Source organism: Bos taurus, chromosome 3 (assembly GCF_002263795.3).
Source record: "Bos taurus isolate L1 Dominette 01449 registration number 42190680 breed Hereford chromosome 3, ARS-UCD2.0, whole genome shotgun sequence".
Taxonomy (NCBI): domain Eukaryota; kingdom Metazoa; phylum Chordata; class Mammalia; order Artiodactyla; family Bovidae; genus Bos; species Bos taurus.
The window spans coordinates 108,545,636-108,555,371 of record NC_037330.1 but is presented as its reverse complement, the minus strand read 5'-3'; positions in this window follow the sequence as shown (position 1 = coordinate 108,555,371).

The following is a 9,736-nucleotide window of genomic DNA, read 5'->3' as shown; positions in this document are numbered from 1 at the left end:
AATTACAGAGGATCAAGTTCTGGCCGATTGTGCGGAGTCGTTTAAAATTAAGAGTTTTAAGCTTCACGTAGCCCAATTTTATTTTGTAATAATCTATGCCTTTAACTTACCCTGTTTATATTTGCTCCGAATAATGTAGCCAAAAATCCACCGAACATCGATTGTGAAAAGGGTAACTCATTATCTGCTTCTGCCCAGAAATAACAGAGAAAGAAAGGAAGGTGTTTGCTTGCACTCCCACAATTCTTTGGAAATATTTGCTTTCAGACGGTTTGTAATATTGTGCAGTGTGCATATTTCTGCATGGGAGCTTTGCAATTTTGAAAAGATACGAAAAGGAGCAGAAAAAGAGACTAAAGAAGGTTTGAACCTTCTTTAGCCCTTGTTACCCTGGAGCTTAATCTGCATACCCACCTGAGGGGTTCTGGGACATTGCCTGGCTCTCCTGGGAGCATTTACATGAAGGGTCAGCCAGGAGGATTGGGGGCAGTTGCTGGAAGGATCTCACACCCTATGACATTAAAGGAATATGGAGAGCCAATACCCCAGTGCTAAAGAAGATACTCTGAGGAGGCTGGCATGTGGAGGAAAGTCGGCCTGAGCCAAAGGAGTGGATGACTGCGTGGCTCACTGTGCCAGGGAGCAGGCAGGAGCCCCTTTAGTGGCATCAAGACCTTTGGTCACCCAGTAGGAAAGGACAGGAGACACCAGCAGTGCCAGGGTACAGTCCAGCCCACGTGCCTGCTGACCAGTCCCCGGGAGCTGGGCCCGTGATCCACCCATTTTCACATAAACTCTCTGGGACTTATAGACCAAGAGGCTTAGAGATCTTTCTCACTTAAGTGAGGACGGGAGAAGGGAGGTGCCCAGCAGGAGGATGGGTAAGATCTAGGAACCAGCAATGAAGCCTGGTCCATCCAGGATCCCCATTCACAGCCTGCCTGCACTTCTTTTTCTTCTTCCTTCATCCACCTTATTCACTGTTCCTCTTCTCATTACTGCTAAGAGTCACATTAAAACGCTCTGACCTTCATGTAACATTATTCTGCTTTCTCCAGAGCACTTGTGGTACACAAATGCTTCTTAAACTGGGGTGCACATGCCCTTGGGGGGCATCCACAGGCCAGGGAGTTTGCAGAGCCACGTGGCCCATCTTGCTGGCATTAAAATTACCCAGTGGTTAAATAACTTAAAACATTGTCTTTGTGCTAAAAGAAAGAACACGGATATATTATGGAGCAGAATGCAAAATACACATAAATTTTTAAGCCCAGTAAGACTTCAAATAAATTGTGAGCTTGTGGCAGGCTGCTTGAAAGCTACACCCTCAAACCCTCAGGGTACCTGTTTACTCTCTGTTGCCATTAGGTTTTGCTTTGGTGGAAAAGTTTGAGAAGCTCTGACTTACTTTATCACATGAAAACTTCACAACAGCCCTTTCAAAGTGAGCCAGTTTTAGAGATGGAGGAATAGAGACCAGAGATGCTGAGAAATTTGCCCCAAGTTACCCAGAAGAGGCGTCAGAGCCTAAATATTGTCTGGGTAATCAAACTGCAAGTCCAGTATTGACTCCATATCAAGATCATGCCAGGCACATTGACCCAGTGGAGGCAAAAGGCCCTGGAGACAGGTGGGCCTACAGCTAGAGAGGATGCTTTACAAACTTATAAAGCCCTCCCCCGTAACACATGGTTTCAAAATTAATGGGCAAGAAGATGCTCCACACCTGGGGAGCTTAGACCCAGGTGGCTGCAATTCTTACATCACCCAGATAAGCCACTGTCTACTCTGGACCACCGACCTCAGAAGCTGAGGCCAGAGAAGGGTGCCCCTGGTTCTTTCTGGCAAGATCAAAAGGCAGGGGCCAGACATGTGGGGTCCAGGTGAACCCACTCTCTTCCTCAGTGATCAGTGCTATCAGGGCAGGGACTTGACTCCCAAGCCATTGGGCCCAGCAGGATTCTGGAGGCAGCTGCCCAGTCGTTGGCTGCAGGAAGGATTTGAATTCCAATTGGGCTGACTCCCAGCTCCCACCCTTCCCAAGCAGCCTGCGGTTATGAAATGAGTTCCAGCCTGGAGTCAGGAGGCCTGAGTTCTAGCTTCTCCTGAAGGGATTGTATGACTTGGGCCAGTGCCTTCCCTGCTCCAGTCCTGGTAAAGCAGGAGTCACTCCAGCACCCAGGGTTTCTAGACCCAGAGATATTTGGGTTCAAATTTCAGTTTTTCCACTCACTAGCTGCGTTCTCAGGCCAACTATCACATGCCTGTGCCTCAGTCTCCCCATCTGTAAGTGGGGACACAACTGGTACCCAGCTCACAGGATCTTCACGAGGATTAAATGAGTTCATCTACATGAGACACTTGGAAGAGAGCCCTGTACAGAGCTGTGCTCAATAGAGGTAAGATGTTATTATAAAAATGAGAGTGAAGGGGGACTTCCCTGGTGGTCCAGTGGCTGAGACTCCACAGTCCCAATGCAGGGGGCACGGGTTTGATCCCGTCAAAGAGCTAGATCCCACATACCACAACCACAGATCCTGTGTACCACAACCAGACCCAGCACAATCAAATAAATAAATAGCTATTTTTAAAAAATGAGAGTGAAGGGAAAATGGGCATCAGAAGAACATATCTCAACATAATAAAGGCCATATATGACAAACCCATGAGCTTCCCTGGTAGCTCTGTTGGTAAAGAATCTGCCTGCAATGCAGAAGATCCTGGTTCGAGTCCTAAGTTTGGAAGATTCCCTGGAGAAGGTATAGGCTATCCACTCCAGTATTCTTGGTCTTCCCTGGTGGCTTAGAGGTAAATTATCTGCCTGCAATGTGGGAGACCTAGGTTTTTTACCCTGGGTTAGGAAGATCCTGTGGAGGAAGGCATGGCAACCCACTCCACTATTCTTGCCTGGAGAATCCCCATGGACAGAGGAGCCTGGAGGGCTACAGTCCTTGGGATTATAAAGACTCGCACATGACTGAGTGACTAAGCACAGCACAGAGCGTGACAAACCCACAGCAAACATGCTCAATGCTGAAAAACTGGAAACATTTCCTCTAAGATTAGGGACATGACAGGGGCACCCAGTTTACCACTGTTGTTCAGCAGAGTTTTGGAAGGCCTAACCACAGCAATCAGAGAAGAAAAAGAAATAAAAGGAATCCTGACTGGGAAAGACATAAAACTCCCACCATTTGTAGATGACATGATTCTATACAAAGAAAACCCTAAAGTTGCCATCAGAAAATTACTAGAGCTAATCAGTGAATTTAGTAAAATTTCAAAATACAAATTTAATACACAGAAGTCCCTTGCATTCCTGTATGCAAACAATGAAAAATCAGAAAGAGAAATTAAGGGAACAATCCCATTTACCATTGCAGCAAAAAGAATAAAATGCCTACGAATAAACCTACCTAAGGAGATAAAACTGGTGATGGAAGTAAAGTCCGATGCTGTAAAGAACAATATTGCATAGGAACCTGGAATGTTAGGTCTGTGAATCAAAGTAAATTGGAAGTAATCAAACAGGAGATGGCAAGAGTGAACATCAACATTTTAGTAATCTGAACTAAAATGGACTGGAATGGGTGGATTTACCTCAGAAGACCATTATAGCTACTACTGTGGGCAAGAATCCCTTAGAAGAAATTGAGCAGCCATCATAGTCAACGAGAGTCCGAAATGTAGTACTTGGGTGCAATCTCAGAAATGACAGAATGATCTGTTTGTTTCCAAGGCAAACCATTCAATATCACAGTAATCCAAGTCTGTGCCCCAACCAGTAATGCTGAAGAAGCTGAAGTTGAACGGTTCTGTGAAAACCTACAAGACTTTCTAGAACTAACACCCAAAAAAGATGTCCTTTTCATTATAGGGGACTGGAATGCAAAAGTAGGAAGTTGAGAGATACCTGGAGAAACAGGCAAATTTGGCCTTGGAGTATAAAATGAAGCAGGTCAAAGGCTAAAAGAGTTTTGCCAAGAGAATGCACTGGTCATAGCAACACCCTCTTCCAACAACACAAAACTCTACACAAGGACATCACCAGATAGTCAATACTAAAATCAGATTAATTATATTCTTTGCAGCCAAAGATGGAGAAGCTCCATACAGTCAGCAAAAACAAGACCAGGGGCTGACTGCGGCTCAGACCATCAAATCCTTATTGCAAAATTCAGACTTAAATTTAAGAAAGTAGGGAAAACCACTAGACCATTCAGGTATGACCTAAATCAAATCCCTTATGGTTATACAGTGGAAGTGGCAAATAGATTCAAGGGATTAGATCTGATAAGTAGAATGCCTGAAGAACTATGGACGGAGGTTCGTGACATTGTACAGGAGACAATAATCAAGACCATCCCCAAGAAAAAGAAATGCAAAAAGGCAAAATGGTTGTCTGAGGAGGCCTTACAAATAGCTGAGAAAAGAAGAGAAGTGAAAAGGAAAGATACACCCATTTGAATGCAGAGTTTCAAAGAATAGCACAGAAATATAAGAAAGCCTTCCTCAGTGATCAATGCAAAGAAATAGAGGAAAACAATAAAAAATGGGAAAGACCAGAGACCTTTTCAAGAAAATTAGTAATACCAAGTGACCATTTCATGCAAAGATGGACACAATAAATGACAGAAATGGTATGGACCTAACAGAAGCAGAAGATATTAAAAAGAGATGGCAAGAATACACAGAAGAACCACACTAAAAAGATCTTCATGACCCAGATAAGCACGATGGTGTGATCACTCACCTAGAGCCAGACATCCTGAAATGCAAAGTCAAGTGGGTCTTAGGAAGTATCACTGTGAACAAAGTTAGTGGAGGTGATAGAATTCCAGTTGAACTAATTCAAAGCCTAAAAGATGATGCTGTGCAAGTGCTGCACTCAATATGCCAGCAAATTTGGAAAACTTAGCAGTGGCCACAGGACTGGAAAAGGTCAGTTTTCATTCCAATCCCAAAGAAAGGCAATGCCAAAGAATGCTCAAACTACTGCACAATTGCACTCATCTCACACACTACCAAAGAAATGCTCAAAACTCTCCAAGTCAGGCTTCAACAGTATGTGAACTGTGAACTTCCAATGTTCAAGCTGAATTTAGAAAAGGCAGAGGAACCAGAGATCAAATTGCCAACATCCACTAGATCATCAAAAAAGCAAGAGAGTTCCAGAAAAACATCTACTTCTGCTTTGTGGACTATGCCAAAGGCTTTGACTGTGTGGACCACAACACACTGGAAAATTCTTCAAGAGATGGGAATATCAGACCACTTGACCTGCCCCCTGAGAAATCTGTATGCAGGTCAGGAAGCAACACGTAGAACTGGGCATGGAACAGACTGGTTCCAAATCAGGAAATGAGTACGCCAAGGTTGTATATTGTCCCCCTGCTTCTTTAACTTATATGCAGAGTATATCATGCAAAATTCCAGGCGGGATGAAGCACAAGCTGGAATCAAGATTGCCGGGAGAAATATCAATAACCTCAGATATGCAGATGACACCACCCTTATGGCAGAAAGCAAAGAAGAACTAAAGAGGCTCTTGATAAAAGTGAAAGACGAGAGTGAAAAAGTTGGCTTAAAACTCAACATTCAGAAAACTAAGATCATGGCATCTGGTCCCATCACTTCATGGCAAATAGATGGGGAAACAGTGGAAACAGTGAGAGACTTTATTTGGGGGGCTCCAAAATCATTGCAGATGGTGACTGCAGCCATGAAATTAAAAGACGCTTGCTCTTTGGAAGAAAAGCTATGACCAACCTAGACAGCATATTAAAATACAGAGACACTACTTTGACAACAAAGGTTCATCTAGTCAAGGCTATGGTTTTTCCAGTGGTCATGTACGGATGTGAGAGTTGGACGGTGAAGAAAGCTGAGTGCCGAAGAATTGATGCTTTTGAACTGTGGTGTTGGAGAAGACTCTTGAGAGTCCCTTGGACAGCAAGCAGAGTCCATCCTAAAGGAAATCAGTCCTGAATATTCATTGGAAGGACTGATGTTGAAGCTGAAGCTCCAGTACTTTGGCCACCTGATGCAAAGAACTGACTCATTGGAAAAGACCCTGAATCTGGGAAAGATTGAAGGCAGGAGAATGGGATGACAAAGGATGAGATGGTTGGATGGCACCAACGCGATGGACATGAGTTTGAGTAGGCTCCAGGAGTTGGTGATAGACAGGGAAGCCTGGCGTGCTGCAGTCCATGGGGTTGCAAAGAGTCGGACACAACTGAGCAACTGAACTGAACTGAAAGAGACAAAAGACCTGTGTACAGAAAACTATAAGACACTGATGGAGGAAATCAAAGACAACAAACAGATGGAGAGAGATATCATGTTCCTGGATTGGAAGAATCAATATTGTGAAAATGACTATATTACACAAAGCGATCTACAGATTCAATGCAATCTCTACCAAATTATCAATGACATTTTTCACAGACCTAGAATAAAAGATTTCACAATTTGTATGGAAACACAAAAGACCCTGAATATCCAAAGCAATCTCGAGAAAGAAGAATGAACCTGGAAGAATCAAGCTTCCTGACTTCAGATTATACTACAAAGCTACAGTCATCAAGACAGTATGGTACTGGGACAGAAACAGAAACATAGATCAATGGAACAAAATAGAAAGCCCAGAGATAAAACCACACACTTATGAGCACCTTGTCTTTGACAAAGGAGGCAAAAATACACAATGAGAAAAGACAGCCTCTTCAATAAGCTGTGAAAACTGGATCGCTACATTTAAAAGAATGAAACTAGAACACCTCCTAACACCATACAAGAAAATAAACTCAAAATGGCTTAAAGACCTAAATGTAAGATCAGAAACTATAAAACTCCTAGAGGAAAACATAGGCAGAACACTCTGACATAAATCTACAGCAGCATCCTCTTTGACCCACCTCCTAGAGTAATGGAAATAAAAACAAAAATAAACAAATGGACCTAATTACACTTAAAAGCTTTCACACAGCAAAGGAAACTATAAACAAGGTGAAAAGACAACCCTCAGAATGAGAGAAAATGAGAAAATACAACTGAAACAATTGACAAAGGATTAATCTAAAAAATATGTAAGCAGCTCACACAACTCAGTATCAGAAAAACAAACAGCACAATCAAAAATAGGAAGAAGACCTAAACAGACATTTCCCAAGGAAGACATACAGACGGCTAAGAAACACATGAAAAGATGCTCAACATCTCTCATTATTAGAGAAATGCAAATCAAAACTACAATGAGGTATAACCTCACACTGGTCAGAATGGCCATCATCAAAAACTCTACAAACAATAAATGCTGGAGACAGTGAGAAAAGGGATCCCTCTTGCACTGTTGATGGGACTGTAAATTGATACAGCCACTAAGAACAGTATGGAGATCCCTTAAAAAAAACAACAACTAAGAATAAAACTACCATATGACCCAACAATCCCACTACTGGGCATAAACTCTGAGGAAACCATAATTGAAAAATATACATGTACCCCAACGTTCATTGCAGCACTATTTACAATAGCTATGACATGGAAGCAACCTAGATGTCCATCAACAGATGAATGGATAAAGAAGTTGTGGTACATAAACACAACGGAATATTACTCAACCATAAAAAGGAACACATTTGAGTCAGTTCTAATGACGTGGATGAACCTAGAGCTTATTATACAGAATGAAGTAAGTCAGAAAGAGAAAAACAAGTATTTTGTATTAATGCGTATATATAGACCCTTATTGCCAAATTCAGACTTAAATTGAAGAAAGTAGGGAAAACCACTAGACCATTCAGGTATGACCTAAATCAAATCCCTTATGATTATACAGTGGAAGTGAGAAATAGATTTAAGGGCCTAGATCTGATAGAGTGCCTGATGAACTATGGAATGAGGTTCGTGACATTGTACAGGAGACAGGGATCAAGACCATTCCCATAGAAAAGAAATGCAAAAAAGCAAAATGGCTGTCTGGGGAGGCCTTACAAATAGCTGTGAAAAGAAGAGAAGGGAAAAACAAAGGAGAAAAGGAAAGATATAAACATCTGAATGCAGAGTTCCAAAGAATAGCAAGAAGAGATAAGAAAGCCTTCTTCAGCAATCAATGCAAAGAAATAGAGGAAAACAACAGAATGGGAAAGACTAGGGATCTCTTCAAGAAAATCAGAGATACCAAAGGAATATTTCATGCAAAGATGAGCTTGATAAAGGACAGAAATGGTATGGACCTAACAGAAGCAGAAGATATTAAGAAGAGATGGCAAGAATACACAGAATAACTGTACAAAAAAGATCTTCACGACCCAGATAATCATGATGGTGTGATCACTGACCTAGAGCCAGACATCCTGGAATGTGAAGTCAAGTGGGCCTTAGAAAGCATCACTACGAACAAAGCTAGTGGAGGTGATGGAATTCCAGTTGAGCTATTCCAAATCCTGAAAGATGATGCTATGAAAGTGCTGCACTCAATCTGCCAGCAAATTTGGAAAATTTAGCAGTGGCCACAGGACTGGAAAAGGTCAGTTTTCATTCCAATCCCAAAGAAAGGCAATGCCAAAGAATGCTCAAACTACCGCACAATTGCACTCATCTCACACACTAGTAAAGTAATGCTCAAAATTCTCCAAGCCAGGCTTCAGCAATACGTGAACCATGAACTTCCTGATGTTCAAGCTGGTTTTAGAAAAGGCAGAGGAACCAGAGATCAAATTGCCAACATCCGCTGGATCATGGAAAAAGCAAGAGAGTTCCAGAAAAACATCTATTTCTGCTTTATTGACTATGCCAAAGCCTTTGACTGTGTGGATCACAATAAACTGTGGAAAATTCTGAAAGAGATGGGAATACCAGACCACCTAATCTGCCTCTTGAGAAATCTGTATGCAGGTCAGGAAGCAACAGTTAGAACTGGACATGGAACAACAGACTGGTTCCAAATAGGAAAAGGAGTTCGTCAAGGCTGTATATTGTCACCCTGTTTATTTAACTTATATGCAGAGTACATCATGAGAAACGCTGGACTGGAAGAAGCACAAGCTGGAATCAAGATTGCCGGGAGAAATATCAATAACCTCAGATATGCAGATGACACCACCCTTATGGCAAAAAGTGAAGAGGAACTCAAAAGCCTCTTGATGAAAGTGAAAGTGGAGAGTGAAAAAGTTGGGTTAAAGCTCAACATTCAGAAAATGAAGATCATGGCATCCGGTCCCACCACTTCATGGGAAATAGATGGGGAAACAGTGGAAACAGTGGCTGACTTTATTTTTCTGGGCTCCAAAATCACTGCAGATGGTGACTGCAGCCATGAAATTAAAAGACACTTACTCCTTGGAAGGAAAGTTATGACCAACCTAGATAGCATATTCAAAAGCAGAGACATTACTTTGCCAACAAAGGTTCGTCTACTCCAGGCTATGGTTTTTCCTGTGGTCATGTATGGATGTGAGAGTTGGACTGTGAAGAAGGCTGAGCGCCCAAGAATTGATGCTTTTGAACTGTGGTGTTGGAGAAGACTCTTGAGAGTCCCTTGGACCTCAAGGAGATCCAACCAGTCCATTCTGAAGGAGATCAGCCCTGGGATTTCTTTGGAAGGAATGATGCTAAAGCTGAAACTCCAGTACTTTGGCCACCTCATGCGAAGAGTTGACTCAGTGGAAAAGACTCTGATGCTGGGAGGGATTGGGGGCAGGAGGAGAAGGGGATGACAGAGGATGAGATG